Below are 16,500 nucleotides of genomic sequence, written 5' to 3' on the forward strand. Positions count from 1 at the left end.
GTTTCTCCAACATATCACTGATTCCCTCCCAAAACATTAGAGATACATCCTTGTACATTTCTGGTGAAATCATTATTCAAACTTCTCAACTTTAAATCTTGTGTTAGCTCTGCAGTCATTCTTATTTTCTATCAGAATTGCAATTAAATGTTTGTGCTGACAGGTAAATAGTTTCTTTAGGTGTAAGTGATGTTATTTTTACCTCAGTTTTCTAGACTCGAGAAAAAAGGCACTTAACTTTCCCTCATTCTGTGATGTTCTATGATGTCACAATATATAAACAGCACATAGAAGCTCATGGGTACAACTGTATGCTTTATTCACAGCTGAGAACTGGTGAACCTGAGGTATATGTTCAAACACTCTCCAAAGTATATTGTGTATTAAACTATAAAAGTTCTGTATGTTCTTGAATACTATGCTCTGTTTTGAATGATAAATATATTTAAGTTTATCGTATTCAGCAATGCTACTGACGGGTTTTAATAGCATCCGCTTCTTGCATATAATTGTAAATCTAAAATCCTCTGCATCAGTTTTATGGGAATAGGCTTTACAAGTTTCACCATAAAAATGTATTTGAAATTTGGAGATTATGGAATATCTTGCTTGACAATTTACTGAGAAGCATTTGATAAACAAAGAACAGGTTCCCTGTTTCAAAGGTATCTAAACTCATATCCTATGATGTAGACTTTTCTCTCTCTCAATTTGTGTGCATAAACTCAACTGTTGAATTTACCAGGTCATCTCTTTAATCTAGGAAACAATGTCCTTGATGCACTCAACCCTTCCCTTCTAACACTTTCTCAATATGGTCACCTAATCATGATCTGGTTTTAGGTTTTGTTGCTTCTCACTATAAAATCAGTGCTTTAACTCCTTCCTGTCATAATCCTAAAAACTGTAACTTCACTATGTAAGAAAAACTTATCTACCCCAAATATTACAAATATTTAATCAGGAAACATAATAGTAGCCATTTTGGAAGAAAACAAACCTTCTGGGTATACTACAATGGTTTTTTTTAAAATATGGCCATAAACAGTACTACATATATTCAAGGAGTTAGAGGCATAATTTCTTGCTGTCACATCTTCATATACTTTTGGTAGCAGGGATATTAATGATCAGTTGCATGTTTTAGGCAGTGAATGTGGTGAAATGTCGTAAGCAGTAACATATTTCCAGGACTGATTCTTAAAAGTTGCACTTTTTTACAACTGCTGCCTTTACTTTGTTACTTTTACTTTTATCTCCTGCAATATTACAAGTCAAGGAGATCTACTTGGTATTGAATCTTAATCCTCCCCAATCTTTTTATCACTCTTATGTAACATGCAAGAATCTTATCCTCATAAACCACCAATTAAATCCTTTCTGTAAATGCCATGGTCATACCTTTTGAAACTCTGTGTTACACCTCAGAAAAATCTCCAACCAAGTGGAGTCACTATAAACTCATTTAAAAAGCCTCTGTCTGCACCATGGCACTTTTCGAACCAAAATTACTGTTACCCTAGACAAGAAAGCTATTTTTAATGTAATCAAGCTACACAGACATTTCAATCAATGCTAACTTATTGAACATGATTTAAAATGAGTGACTGAAGTTAAAATGCAGTAATGGAATATTCAATATTACAACCAATAATTAAAAAGTACCAATTTAACCCAGACAGAAGTTACAGACAATAACAAACCAATTTTATAAGCCAAACCCTTCTCAAACACTGTTGGTGCAAAAAGGGAAAGGGAAAAGGGGAAGGTGTTCTTCATCGGTATACAGCGACCATTCAGAGTAGAGAGGAATAGGACAGATACTAAGGCAACATGAAGAAACATTGCGGCAAAGCTCTCATCCTTCAAAAGGAAAACACTGATACTGCAGCAGGATGGATGCCGAAGAGCATAACATGTCAGAACATGCAATAATGTGTTACCAAGATAGCACCTGCAAAGTTTGTGAAATATGGACTATGCCACCTAGTTGTTGAGGTGCGTGATGCCACACAAATTTGGTATAGGTGAATGTTTCCAGATGGTATAATGTTCAGAAGGAAGGACAAGGAATTGGTGGCAAAGTGTGCGGGAGACGCAAGAAGCACTCAACATCCCAGAGGATGAGGAAAACACAAAACAGACAATATTTTAGAGATAACAGAAAGGAAACCAAGTAGTCGAAATCGAAGAGAACATGAAGATAAGATTGAGATCTACAATATGCTGAGGTCACCTGGAATCTGAATTTTCACCCAGTGTTGAAAAGGAGCTACAGTTTAGCTATGAATTGTACAAAGAGCTGTGCAATGGTCTACCTGTAAGGGCACCACAAAGGTGGTCAATCAGTAAAAATATACATGGTGAAATTGAGAAAAAAAATGTCATAAGTACAAGTAAGACTGTAGAGGTGCACAGACAAAGGATAGGAACATGAGGACTGGAATTATTGTAGGCTCCCACACCATTGGTTAATGACAGCAGCCAGGGCCTGAGAATGGCCTACAAGTAGGACAATCAGAGTACTCATACTCTTGGTTGATTTACTGAAGGTAGTAAGAACCTAAAAACAAGCAACTGCTGTTTTGGTTATGTTTACTGATGAACGTTCAATACTGATAAGGAAGGGTGTTGAAGGAGAGAAGGAATGGACACACACACACACACACACACACACACACACACAAACGGGTATGATAGAGAGTACACATAGAGAACATATATGTTGAAACTGCTGTCAATGAAGGAGAGGGGACTAAACTCCTCCAACTAATGACAATGGTTCTGGCTCGGTCTTAAAGAAACACTGACAGACCTGTTCATGCTACAAGAAAAGCATTTAATGGGGCGAGATCAAACAAGATTGAAACATAAAAATTACCCAGCTCAGTATCACCCTTCAGGATCTTCTAAAGCAACTGGGATGGCCATACTGGTTAGACATACAACACAAGAAAAAAATCATATTGACTAAGTGAAACATCATGGGAAGATACATTCGTATACAATTTAACATCAGTGGCACAATTAAGATGATGCATGACGTGTTTTCAGAACATAGGCGTAGATGCCTTTCTCTTGCAGGATTGAGGAAATCTGCTGAAAGGGGAAACCGTAGTGTGGAGGAGATTTTAATCTGGACAACCAGACTGCTCAAACTGTCAGTCACATTCATAATGTGACCAGCAAAAATTTGAAGTCCAAAGTGGAGGAGATGGGCTTAGTGGATAACATACCCATGGGGCGGAAAGAGACTACTCTTTTTATTCATCCACTCCCAGGACACATACAAGCATTGATTACCTGTTTCTTGACAAAAGGAAGATTGATAGCCTAGAAAGGATAGAGATGGGCAACATTGCACTGACAGATCATGCACATGTGACTTCAGAGTGGGATATGGAAGACTAGAAGTCATCAGGGTAAATGGTGACTGAGATACAGAACTTTCTACTGATACCTGCTGATGATTAACAACTCACTAGCAATAAAATGGAACAAAAGTAAAGCATCCCTCAGGAGAATATTAATTGCACTCGATGACCACATAAGGAAAAAGAGATTAGAAACAGAGAAAATTCTCGTGGAATTAAGGTGGGGGGAGGGGAACAATTCAAGGAACTTCAACCCAAGCAGGCAGAGTGAAAAGGATTAATAGACTTAAATGACAATTAACAATTGCTACTAATAAAGCAGAAAGGATTTTACTGAGAGCCCAAGAAATAGTTAACTCTTAAAATAAGAAGACAGATAGGCAATTAGCTTTACAATTAAAGGCTAAGATTAAAAAAACATCCATCGCAGAGGTACTAGATTTCCAGGGCACAAAGCAAAAAAAGTAAGAGGCCTTTTCACCAGGAATGGCATACACAATGGAGGGAGCCTGAAAGAGCAGGTGACACATTTACAGAAATGCAAGCTTCCCTAACTGATGCCTGAACTCTCCAGATATGCAATAGAGGAGGTAATGACGGCCATAAAATCATTAAAAGTGAGCAAGCACCAAAACAGTTCACAGCTGCCTTTTACAATCCATTGGGAGGAAAGTTTTTTTCACAGATGACATAGCTTTTTAATTCATTTGGAAGATACAATGTGGTGGCTCACTCCAAGAGGGAAGCAGATTTTATTCTAAATCCAAAACCACTGAAGGACCCAAGAGACTGCAAATCTTAGAGACCCCATTCCCTTCCAAACCTGGACAGAGATCTTTAACCAAGGTGATTGTAAACAGGTTAAACAAATATCTCCCTCACCTTATTGCAGTAGATCAGTCGGAATTTACCAGATGTAGGGAGCACATGACAACATTGGGAGGGTGGCTCACCTTATAGAAAAAGTTAATAGGAAAAAGATCCTTGCTAAATTTGTTATGCTAGACACCAAAAAGGTGTTTGAGCATGTCATCTAGAGTTGTTTGCTAAACATTCTGCACAAAATGGACATTGAAGCAAGGTTGAGTGGTGTGCCAGTTATAAAGAACGAATAGCGGTCAATTTGGCACACAGCAATAGACGGAGTATGGCTAGCCAGCAGTTGAGAAGATAGGAGAGTCCCCTCTCGCCACTCTTGTTTACCCTCTTTCTTAGAATAATTAGCTGTCACTATGAAGAATTACTCAGAGGGCCAAGTAATTGATTTTGAGGGTGAAGCTTGCAAGCTTTGCCTTTTTGCTTACAACGTGCACTTAACTTTAACCGAACCAAACACATAACTAATAGCCTTAAATCGTCACAGAGAGCTTTGAACAGATAAGGGGATTCAAAGTTAATAAAAACAAATCAAGTATTAAATTAGGTCGGCTAATTTTTACTTGCAGTAATTAGGGATACACACTATTCGTCCACTTTCGATGATTGTGCATGTCAGTTTGTCGACACTGAAAAATAAATTATTTTCGGATCGGGCCAGATGGTGCTCTCTCCTTCTGTGTTTGGATAGGATAGTCATGGTTGAGAAGAATGCTTTGCGTGGCTCCTTTATTTCTTTGAAGCCATAATAACAGTTTCCCGAATGGTGAGTACATAGCCCTATAGAAAAGGATTGGGTCTTTCATGTGGAGCGGAAAGAGTGACGGGGTATCCAGGACAAATGGGGGCCTGGCACTTCCATATCTATGGAGATACCATCAGGCAACGCAGTTAAGACAGGCCTGGATACTTAAGAAAACGGATTAAAACAATTGGTGTTTATTGATAGGATGGATATGGAGGGGCAGCTGTGGGATGTCCTTTGGCTGCCTAAACAATCTAGCCTCAAAACATCTCATATTATATTACATTTTGGGAACCTGGGATGTCGTACACAAGAGGGTGGGCCTCACTGCTTACTCTGTGCCACTTACCTTCATTCATTAAAATCCAGAGCTCACTCCATATTGTACTGTGACATTGAAACCTCAATAAAATCTGTTTACAAAACAATGAAAGAAAAAGAAATAAGAAAAACAACTGATCATTCTGCTTTAGTATTTGTGCACCATATTGTGAACCTCTCCTTGTATTTATTGGGTTATGTTGCCTCTCTTTCCGGTTTAAGGGTTTCAAATGTGGAGCCAACTGGTAGCTGGTCCTTAGAGGTGGGCAACAACAGTTTTATACTAAGTGATTACTTCGACTGGTGCAGCAATAGATCCCCTGGCTGACAGTCTTTGTTCAGTTAATAACAGCAGACTGGAAGAAATCACAATCCCCAGATGATAATCAGATAAACTCTTGGCCATGAAATGCATAGAAAACAATAATAATAATTTTAAAAATATCATAAATTTAAACTTGAAAAATGTACACTTTGAATAATCAACACATGCTGTGTCCTTTGATAGCCTCTGTTTTAAATAACTTTAAATTTTGACCAATCATCAATAAACTTTGAGCTGATTCTGCAATTTCCTTCATCTCGTACGTGACTCATACAGCTTCTAAAAATCGAGAGGAGTCAAATTTGAAACAAGGGGCACATTTACAAATTTCTAGGGAAAGGGCATTGCAGAGCAGCTATATCCACAAAGATATGCACTAAGACCAATGGCCAGCATAGGTCTGCCAGGTGTGAGTTAACTTCCCTGTTTTCTCTACAGGCTACAAATGTGCACTTAATTTTCTTCTTTTTTTATTTTAGTTGGTTGTGTTACCCCTTGGGATTTACTGGACATTCACTGTAGTATGGTAAACCAGTAACAGTCAGGTGTCTTCAGAGGATTACTAGGTCTGTGCTGCCTCTGTGATCGAATGAGGAGAAGAACCGTGTACTGGACACATTTAGTCTTCAAGGTAGAAATGAGGGTAAATCTGGAACAAATGAGGTAAAACTGGTGTAATGCCTTCTGAATTTTCCTTTCCATCTGTATGTGTGCAGTTTTATACATGTAAAATCAGTCAGAACTCTTGTTTCGACCAATCTGATGTTCTGAAATATTTGTCCTTCTTGACACGAGTCCGACTATTTGGGATCACTCAGTCCAGAAGGACACCTCAATAACATTGGCAAAATGTTAGGTGGAGAACTTAATAAACAGATTTTGTAACCATTCTGCACAATGTATGTTTTCTCACTGTCAGGCTGAGATGTCAGATCAGTGATGATGTTCCACTAAACGGCTGCTGGGCTGCGAATGCAGTGATAAAGCTGCTATTAGCCAAGGAGCCATTTCAAAGCTGGAGGAAGGCCCTGTTGCCGTTTTTCGGTTTGTCTTCTAGTGTTAGAAGCTGAGGCTGCAATTGATGTTGCTGCTTGTACAGCTATTACCGGCCCCTAAAATGGCCTTTATGCTGGAACTCGAGAAAACAGTTGCCCTTTCTTTTTAGGATCTCGCCACTTCTGCTTTCCTCTTTTAGGTGTCATCAGGGGTGTGCCTCAAAAATAGGGGGTTCAGTAAAAAAAAATCCTGCAGTTTTGGAATCTAGATTGTGAATCAAAGCCATGAGAAATGTCTCATGTCCATGGAAACTGTCATGGTCCTGCAGCTCTACCATATCCTTTAGTTCCACTGATGGTATTTGATGAACAGATGTTGGAAATCCTGAACAGCTTTAACAACAATCTATGCAAACAGACAGCATTCAATACTTGATGAATATTCAAACCAATTAATCAACTTTGCTACTTTTTTCCTCCTCTGTAGCTGAAAACGTAGATACTGTAATCATGTTTCTTTTTCCTACTCACTCAAACGTCTGAAGAGACAGGTGGAGAATCTGTTCAATGTCTAGTCCCTTCATAATTCTTTATCTTGTCTTCTTTTGGCAAGTTGTATGGCAATAAGCAATAAAAAAGGTATGCAATCAAGTTCTAAAAGCACAGGGACCAACAGTGCTAGAGATCTAGCTCATTTTCTTTTTTTTGCTTGAAGGGTTTCACAGAAGATGCATGTCTAGATCATTTGGGAAATATGTCATAAAAACAGAAAACCTCATTCATTCCATTTGTGATATACACAAGGTAGGAAATATGTACACCACTCCAAGGAGAACAAAATAGATTTGCCAGGTATGAAACCCCACCTAAGACCATTCTTTCCTCTGACACAGAACTCTTAAGAAATGCCGTTTTTTTCTTTTGCAAGCGATTTCCTCTGGGTTCTCCTCTTTAGGGCATTCCAGCCAATAGTTTGCCTCTTTAGTGCTTTTCAATCTTGATCTTTCATGAATGACTCATTTAGACCTTGGCCTCAGATTCATTGGTGGCTCCTAGAAAGGAGGCTGCTGCAAGGGTTGCGGGTCCTCACGTGTGGGTGGCCCTGGCTGTGGTGCAGGAGGAAGATTGTCCTCTAGAGTAGGGACTAACAGAAGCTTCAAACCAAGTACTCATACATGGTGAGCAGACTCGCTACAGCTTCTGCTTACACACTGGCCACTTTCCTGTAAGCACTACACCACAAACATACACAAAGGAAAAAAGGTCTGATTGGGAAAAACTAATAGTGAGGCAACTAGCATTGAAGGTCTGTAATAAAACAAGCAGGTGAAAACTGAGCGTAATGGGGGAAGCTAGAACTCTGCAGAAGAGCATCAAAGTCAATTCAGTTTCCATTTCCAGGTAACAGCCTTTCTCTCTTGCTTTGCTGCCCACCTCCATTGGAGTCTGGAGCTGGTTAGACAGAAACTGAAAAAGTCGAAGGAAATGGAGTGATGAAGGTGAACAAGACAAAAATAAAAGTAGGCGAGGGAGGATCGAAAGAGATGGTGGACACAGAGGAGGGGCACAGGCACTGAACACAATGCAGGAAATTTATCAGCGTAATAAGTGCAGCAATAACTTTACAGTGAGGAATAGGTCACAGTCCTCCATCTCACTAGTGAAGGCTACGCACAAACACATCATCAGTAAATATTGTCTCTACATTGAGTCTCTCAATGGTGAGGTTCTGACTCAAAATCAAAACCCTATATGTTGAGAAAGATCTTGTAGACCGAAGGCACTGCATCAAATAGGATGCCACCAATGTCCTCAACATCGAACTGTGAGATGTAGAGTGTCTTTTCCTTTGACTGCAAGAAGCAGCCGCTGGGATAAGGCTTTGCAGAGGGACTCATGGGATGAAAGGCTCCATGCGTGAGTAAAGGGGAGGAAACATCCTTACTGGCCTTTTTAGCAGGATGACACTAAGCAGGGCAACATTCATTTAATTTTTTCCAACTCTTATTATTTTTGTTATGAGAGCGTGATATCTGCCTTTTAGCCTCGTGTTGGGAATCTCCTGGTACTTTCTACAAGTCAAAAAATACATCTATTTACGGTGGCCCACCATATTTATTATCGTAGTATAGGGATGCTTTCAATACTAGCATCTAACAAGCATGATTGGGCTTCTTACTCTTTTTTCATCTAAATAAAATGTTTACCGAGGTAACATTTTCAATGGGAAAACCACAAACCTTTTCCAAAGATGGACATAAAGTGCTCAAAATAGGCCGCTGACTTGGTCTACTGAATTCCATAAACTAAAATTGAATTTGGCTTTCACACTGCTTTTAATAGAAGTTTTTATAATAACTCCTCGAGTCTGACTTACTTTACGGTTGTGACATTTTCTTTTTCCTATTATATTTTAATTATTCTTTTCCTTTTTCTTTTGATGCTGGTGCACGTACTTCACATGGATCTTACTGATGAAAACCTTACCGTGGAAGACCCAGGAAAAGCTTAGTCAAAAATCCCTTCAAGACTATATTGCAGTCTCTCTCCTCTAGTTCAGTCATCCATTTCACTACACACTTGTCAACAGAACTAATGTCCAAGAAGGAATCCTTCTAGTACTTTGTTGTAATGTTCCTGTCACTAGCCTGGGCTAGGCCTGGAACCTCGCTACTTTCTGTGTTCCAGGACTCACATGCTGGAGCCTCAGAGACGCTGGGGTTCCAGGATGAGGGCGGTTGGGAGGTGGAGATCGGTTGAAGTGAGACGGAGCACGGATCCTGTTTGGGTTGGTTGTACCGCAATAAATCTTCTATCAATGCGCTTCCTCAGCCTTTTCTTAACACTGGCGACGAGTTACCAACCCTGAACCCACAAACTTACCTTCTGGAGAGACAGTTCTTCTACTTCTGGGTCCGCGCCTCCCGTCTGCCGTTTTCATTGCTCGGAGACCTGAAGACAAAGGACTCCTGTTCAAGAGCCGCCAGGTCCCTGTTCGTGCGAGTGTGTTCTACTTCTGGGTCCGCGCCTCCCATCTGCCGTTTTCATTGCTCGGAGACCTGAAGACTGAGGACTCCCGTTTAAGAGCCACCAGGTCCATGTTCGTGTGCGAGCCATCCCGGCGTTGTGCTGTATTTGGAACATTTATTTTCTTTTTGGCATATGATTGACGTTGCCTCGCGTGCTTTTCCCCACGCACTCTCGCACCCTCCCTTGCATGCACAGTTGTGTTTATATTTAGAATGTGCCAGTTTTAGCGTCACATGTGCTTCCTGTTGTTGCGGAATCTAGACTGCTGCTCTTTGCTTACGACGCTACGATTTCAGCAAGGGAAGAAGGAAAAAGAAAGTAAAAACTAGACCGCAGCTATTTACTCCAGGAGAACAAGGAAAAACGACTACACTGCAGACTTGTAACTATTTACTTGTTCCCTGTGTTCACCGTATGGCACCACCGCCCCAACCAGGAAAAGGAAAACTTGACTGCAACTACTTGCTCTGCTTACATTGTTTTTATTACTCTACACCTCTACTATAAGTAAGTATTTGTTGTTCTTATTTATTTTTTCAGGAGATTTCATACTTCACAATTTCTGACATAACTTTCCTTTGTTTTACCATGGCTACACCTACTATGTCACAACCACCTCCTTTTTTATCAGACAAAGGCGACCCCATTCTTCCATGGAAACAATGGAAAAATATTTTTGATTCTAATCTAATAGCCATAGGTGGAGAAAAGTTCACTCCAGCCAGAAAACAAGCGGTTCTTCTACACAACCTGGGAATCGAAGGCAGAAATATATATGACAGTCTGAAACCTTTGACTATTGGTGGGGCGGTTGGTAAACCCAGAGATGTTTATGAGATGTCTGTAGCTATCCTGGCAGCACACTTTTGAGTCCAAACTTAATGTTGTGTTGGAAAGACATACATTTTTCGCCAGATCTCAGGGTAATACTGAGAGCGTAGGGAATTTTGTAGCTGCTTTACGCACATTGGCACCCACCTGTGATTTTGGTAAAATCACAGATTCTCTTATTCGTGATCAACTGGTGCGTTGCACCAATAACAAAAAGGTTCAAGAGAAACTATTGACGAAAAACCCTGACCTGAGGGAAGCGATTGCCATCGTTGAAGGAATGGAAAGTACTAGCAACTGGATCAAAGAAATGAATCATACTGAGGAGGACAGTCTCTCTACTGTGCAAGAACCAAGGATCCAGGAAGAAGTCCTTAGGGTTAGCAGTGACAGTAAAGCACAAGCATCTATCCAAGAAAAGAAGAGAGACATTAAACTTATACTTTGTTACCGCTGTGGCAACACGGGTCATGTAGCAAACAGTTCTAATTGTTTTGCACGTAATTCATTATGTAGGAAATGCGGAAAGAGGGGCCATTATGCTAGGGTCTGCAACAACGACAAAAGCAATGTAGATTTTGTCACCGAAAATATCAACAAGATGGTACTATATGTAGGGCAGGAGATTGACCATATCGAGCACAATACGGGCATGGTAGATGAGGGACCTGTGATCATGCCTCAGTGTACTATTAAACTTGATAATAGAACAGTCAAGGTTCTAGCAGACTCAGGTTCTCCCTACACTATGGTTGGCAATAAGAATTGGCAGGCTATTTTCGGAGAGTCTCTAGACTCCCTTATCAAACCGGACATCAACCCAGTCAGCTATGGGGGTACCAGAATAGAGGTGATTGGGTATAGGGTCATGGAAATCCAGTTCTGAGACAAGGTTACCATAGGGAAGGTCTATGTAGCCAAACATGGTAATAATTTGTTAGGATGGCAACACCAACAGGACATGGGTATTAAATTAAATCCCAATTCTGATAATCATGTTATGGTGGTAAGTAATGTGGATGACTCAATGGGGATTTGTGAAGAATTCCCTGGTGTGTTCAGTGAAAATTTAGGTTGCCTGACAAATTTGGAACACAAGATTATTCTAATAAAAAAAAAATGCAGTGCCGATTGTACAAGTCAGAAGAGTACCTAGGTTGATGTTAGAACCTCTCAAAGCAGAACTTAACAGGTTTCTTAACGCCGGAGTTATTGAGGAGATAGAATCTTCGGAGTGGTTGCCCCCTGTTGTATGGGCACCCAAAGATAATGGGAAGCGTATCCGTATGTGTGTGGTTCTCAGAGACCTTAACAAGTACATATGGATAGATGCCAACCCCTACCCAATATAACAGAAGAGTTGTCATGTTTAGGTGGTTCAAGGGTGTTTAGTGTTTTGGACCTATCTTCTGCTTATCATCAGATTGTTTTGCACCCTGAATCCAGGCATCTCACCTCTTTTGTTACACCTTTGGGGGCTTATCAGTTTTTGAGGATGCTTTTTGGTCTGGCCTCTGCGGCCGCGTGTTTCCAACGCATCATGAAAAAAATCTTTGGGGGAGTCTCCGGCACGTTATGTTTCCAGGATGACATATTAGTTCATGGTAAAACAGTGGTTGAACACGACAAGATATTAAGAGAAGTTTTGAGCAAATTAGCAGAGGCCAGTTTAACTATTAAGAAGGAAAAATGTAAGTTCAGAGTCACCTCTGTGACATACTATTTCTGATGAGGGTATCAGTCCCAAGTTGGAACTAGTTGATTCTATAATTCATGCACCTGAACCCAAAGACAAAGATGATGTGAGGTCGTCCCTAGGGTTGGCGGAATATTACTCTAAATTAATTCCCAACCTTTCTAGTGTGACACAACCCTTGAGAGTTCTTTTGAAGAAGGGTTGTGAGTTTGTCTGGGAGGAGGAATGCGAGACTGCTTTCTCTTTTGTAAAGAACTGCATTGGAATGATGCCCACCTTAGGGCATTTTGATGTGTGTGCGAAAACATATTTGTACACGGATGCAAGTATCAAAGGTTTGGGGGCTGTTCTTATCCAAAGAGTAGGTCAAGAGGAGAAAGTAATAGCTTTTGCTTCCCCTTCCCTCAAGGATGCTGAACAACACTATTCGGTAATAGAAAGAGAGGCCCTTGCTTGTATGTGGGCAGTCAAGCACTTTAAATTTTACTTGTGGGGCTTACCTTTTGTGGTGAGGACAGATCACAGACCTCTCGTCCAAATTTTCTCTCCCAGAAAAAATGAAGAATTGACCCAGAGAATACGAAGGTGGACGGAAGGGTTGTTAGAGTACAACTTTGTAGTGGAATATGTGCCTGGGCCGAAGAATATCGTGGAAGATTTCCTGTCCCGTTCTTCGGTTGATAGTGGTGAGGAGGTAGAGGATGAGGTTGTGATCAATTGGGTAAGAGAGATGGCCATCAACAAAGAGGAGTGGAAATTGGCTGTCGAAAGAGATTCAGACAGACATAAACTTGGAGAATTTATTGTTAAAGGATAGCCAGAGTTTAGGGACATTCCTGACTCATTGAAGGGCTATTGGAATGTGAAAGACGAACTCTCCTTAAATGGAAATGTGTTATTTAGGGGAATGTGAGAGACGAACTCTCCTTAAATGGAAATGTGTTATTTAAGGGAAGCAAATTCATACCTCATATGGGGGTGAGGAACAAAATTTTGAATCTAGCTCACGAAGGGCATTTGGGCAGAAGTATAACCAAATCCAGACTTAGGGCCATTTATTGGTGGCCAGGGTTAGATAGTGAGGCTGAGGCGGTTGTGAAAGTCTGTATGAGTTGTGCACGTAGTCACAAAAGCAAGGTTGTGGCAAGAGCGCCGCTCTCCCCCTTTGAGATTCCAGAAAAACCTTGGGTGAAATTAGGTCTAGATTTTATGGGTCCTTTTCATCTTTTACCACCAAACGAAAGAAATGTCATTCTCATGGTGGATTATGCGTCCAAATGGGTGGTGACTAAATGTGTGAACTCAGTTGATACCCGTACAGTAATTGAGTTTCTGGAAGAAGAATTCTCCAAAGAGGGTATACCCAGTCATTTAGTCATGGACAATGGGGTACAATTGACATCACAAGACATGAAGCAATTTCTAGACTCTCTGGCTATTGTACACTTGAGGACAGCTTTGTATTTGCCACATGCCAATGGTCTAGCTGAACGTATGAATAGGATGGTGAAGGCTTGTGTGCAAGAAGCTATTGAAACCAGAACTCCCTTAGCTAGTCTTCTGAGAGATTTGTGGTGGGCACATCGAAACACTCCTAATAGCATCACCAATATAGCTCCTTTTGAGTACATGAGGGGAAGGTTGGGTTGCACTAAATTGTTCCCGGCATGGTTTGGTAACATTTTAGCTCGGGTCGATCTGGAAAAATTTAATAAGGTACCTGGTCTCCGGGAGAAGTACCAACGTAATTACAAGTTGCGTTTTGATGCTAAGCATTGTGTTGCTAGAGCGTGGTGGAAGGTAGGTGACCTGATGCTGGTGAAGAACCCGTGTTTTAAAACCAAAGGTAAATCATCCTTCAAGGGTCCCTTCCGCATCAGTGAAGTAAAGAAAAACATTGCGATTCTTGACAATGGGGATGCGTGGAGCATGTCCAGAATTGTGAAGTGGACAGGTGTGGTAGACTCCTCTACTTTGAAAGACCAGAGAAGAAATCATTTCACGAAAATTTCCAAGGAGTTACCACAAACTTCCAAGGAGTTACCACGTACTAACGTTTCATCCAGGTTACGTTCCAAACCAGTTTGGATGAAAGACTATTTATCTTGACTCGTTGTGATTTTCAAGTCTGTTCTAACACTGTATGTTTTTCTTATTGCACTTTTGTATCGTTTTCTGAGTGGTTGAGATATTAATGTAAGGGCGGGGGATGTGTTGTAATGTTCTTGTCACTAGCCTGGGCTAGGCCTGGAACCTCGCTACTTTCTGTGTTCCAGGACTCACATTCTGGAGCCTCAGAGACGCTGAGGTTCCAGGATGAGATCGGCTGAAGTGAGACGGAGCACGGATCCTGTTTGGGTTGGTTGTACCGCAATAAATCTTCAATCAATTCGCTTCCTCAGCCTTTTCTTAACATACTTCTTACCACAAGAGGGACAGTTATCCCAGTGAACCAGCATGGTAATTAGATGAACTAGTAAAGGAAACAATATACAGGGAGTGCAGAATTATTAGGCAAGTTGTATTTTTGAGGATTAATTTTATTATTGAACAACAACCATGTTCTCAATGAACCCAAAAAACTCATTAATATCAAAGCTGAATATTTTTGGAAGTAGTTTTTAGTTTGTTTTTAGTTTTAGCTATGTTAGGGGGATATCTGTGTGTGCAGGTGACTATTACTGTGCATAATTATTAGGCAACTTAACAAAAAAAAAATATATACCCATTTCAATTATTTATTATTACCAGTGAAACCAATATAACATCTCAACATTCACAAATATACATTTCTGACATTCAAAAACAAAACAAAAACAAATCAGTGACCAATATAGCCACCTTTCTTTGCAAGGACACTCAAAAGCCTGCCATCCATGGATTCTGTCAGTGTTTTGATCTGTTCACCATCAACATTGCGTGCAGCAGCAACCACAGCCTCCCAGACACTGTTCAGAGAGGTGTACTGTTTTCCCTCCTTGTAAATCTCACATTTGATGATGGACCACAGGTTCTCAATGGGGTTCAGATCAGGTGAACAAGGAGGCCATGTCATTAGATTTCCTTCTTTTATACCCTTTCTTGCCAGCCACGCTGTGGAGTACTTGGACGCGTGTGATGGAGCATTGTCCTGCATGAAAATCATGTTTTTCTTGAAGGATGCAGACTTCTTCCTGTACCACTGCTTGAAGAAGGTGTCTTCCAGGAACTGGCAGTAGGACTGGGAGTTGAGCTTGACTCCATCCTCAACCCGAAAAGGCCCCACAAGCTCATCTTTGATGATACCAGCCCAAACCAGTACTCCACCTCCACCTTGCTGGCGTCTGAGTCGGACTGGAGCTCTCTGCCCTTTACCAATCCAGCCACGGGCCCATCCATCTGGCCCATCAAGACTCACTCTCATTTCATCAGTCCATAAAACCTTAGAAAAATCAGTCTTGAGATATTTCTTGGCCCAGTCTTGACGTTTCAGCTTGTGTGTCTTGTTCAGTGGTGGTAGTCTTTCAGCCTTTCTTACCTTGGCCATGTCTCTGAGTATTGCACACCTTGTGCTTTTGGGCACTCCAGTGATGTTGCAGCTCTGAAATATGGCCAAACTGGTGGCAAGTGGCATCGTGGCAGCTGCACGCTTGACTTTTCTCAGTTCATGGGCAGTTATTTTGCGCCTTGGTTTTTCCACACGCTTCTTGCGACCCTGTTGACTATTTTGAATGAAACGCTTGATTGTTCGATGATCACGCTTCAGAAGCTTTGCAATTTTAAGAGTGCTGCATCCCTCTGCAAGATATCTCACTATTTTTTACTTTTCTGAGCCTGTCAAGTCCTTCTTTTGACCCATTTTGCCAAAGGAAAGGAAGTTTCCTAATAATTATGCACACCTGATATAGGGTGTTGATGTCATTAGACCACACCCCTTCTCATTACAGAGATGCACATCACCTAATATGCTTAATTGGTAGTAGGCTTTCGAGCCTATACAGCTTGGAGTAAGACAACATGCATAAAGAGGATGATGTGGTCAAAATACTCATTTGCCTAATAATTCTGCACTCCCTGTATGTGACAAAAAAACAGAAGTAACATAGCTCTTCCTAAGAAAAACACATTGGGAATTGTTAGACCTGACAGCCTTAGGGTGGTCCCCCCTAAATTTTTTGCCTGCCTCCCTCCACTTTTTAGATACTGTTTTTGCTGGTTTAAGACTGCACACTTTACCACTGCTAACCAGTGCTAAAGTGCATATGGTCTCTCACTCTAAACATGATAACATTGGATCATACCCAATTGGATTATTTAATCTACTTATA

The sequence above is a fragment of the Pleurodeles waltl genome, chromosome 2_1 (genome assembly GCF_031143425.1).
Source record: "Pleurodeles waltl isolate 20211129_DDA chromosome 2_1, aPleWal1.hap1.20221129, whole genome shotgun sequence".
In the NCBI taxonomy this organism is placed as follows: domain Eukaryota; kingdom Metazoa; phylum Chordata; class Amphibia; order Caudata; family Salamandridae; genus Pleurodeles; species Pleurodeles waltl.